The sequence below is a fragment of the Leishmania mexicana genome, chromosome 8, assembly GCF_000234665.1.
Source record: "Leishmania mexicana MHOM/GT/2001/U1103 complete genome, chromosome 8".
Classification (NCBI taxonomy): domain Eukaryota; phylum Euglenozoa; class Kinetoplastea; order Trypanosomatida; family Trypanosomatidae; genus Leishmania; species Leishmania mexicana.
This window is the reverse complement of record NC_018312.1, coordinates 655,750-657,033: the sequence shown is the minus strand read 5'-3', so window position 1 is coordinate 657,033 and position 1,284 is coordinate 655,750.

The following is a 1,284-nucleotide window of genomic DNA, read 5'->3' as shown; positions in this document are numbered from 1 at the left end:
CGCTGCAGCAGCATCGTGCTCCCCTCCAGTGTGGTGATCCCAGTCAACCACAGCCAGCTTACCTTGACACTGATCGACGTGGACGCTGAGCTGGCGGAGGCCTCACTACGCAGCTTCATGGCTGACCACGGTGATGACGACGACCTAGATGGGGTGCCGACGTCGCGACCCCTCGCATTCGAAGGCGCTCTTGCAGGCGCAGTCGACTCGCCCTGCACGCATCAAGGGTCAGCACCGCGGCGCGCTCCTCTGGCGTTGAACGCGACACCGAGGCCGGTCCCTTCGAGCTCGATAGGGGTCATGTATCAACGGTCGCAGTACACGATCGGCACGCTGGTGTTTCGCTACCTTTTCCTGCTTGTGACTCTTGTCTCGATGCTCCGCTTCCTTTACAGCAGTCGGCCGGCGCACCGCATGCGGTTTGAGCAGAAATGGACTTTGGCGGCTCAAATCGGGCTCATCTTCTACCTCAATCCCGTCTACTGGTGGTGCATCTGCGCCGGCGAGGGCACGCGACGGGGCAGTGTGAACGGTATTGGAAGTGCGAACCAGAGCACGCCAACGACACTGCCTGCGCATGCCCGTTTTTTCTTACAGCTGCTACGGCTCCTCCTCTACTATATCGAGTTTCACATCCCGACGTACTTTGCGGCACTCATCGTGTGCTACGTATGGAGCATCATCGCCGGCTCATTTCGCTGGCGCGTGCCCACCAACGCTGCTGCTGCGGTGGAGTCCATGCCCGCGCATCACCCTCCCGCGGCGACGCGGAGTTCGACGTCCGCGTCTGCTGCACAGGGGGGTGATCCGCAGCCGTCGGCTAGGACTTCTCACGAGTCTGCTGCCGATCGCTCGACTGAGGCAGGTGAGCAGGTGGTGCCGAGCTCGAAGGTGGCGCGTTTCCGTGCGCGAGTCTTGTTGGTTTCGTTTCTTGCCCTCGTCACGTGTCTCGACGTGGCCAAGTGCTGCTTAGAGGAGAAGGGCATCGCTGGGAACGAGCTGACATGCAAGAGCCCTCTGTGCCTGCGTGTTGACAAGTGTATCGGCTATCTTCTTCTGTGCGGGATCTTGTCAAGTGGTGTGGGGCTCTACTGGCTGCGCCGCAACCTTGCCCGCCACCCGTACCTTTCCACCCGTCCCCAGCAGCTTGCATGCCGCATTATGATCTTCATGTACTTCACGGGTGGCATCTACAGCGTTGCCCAGGTAGCCCTGCTGGACGCCCTCTACGCGCAGCTGCTGGGGGTCATCTACTACCAGCCCCTCGTCCAGCTCCCTCATCTG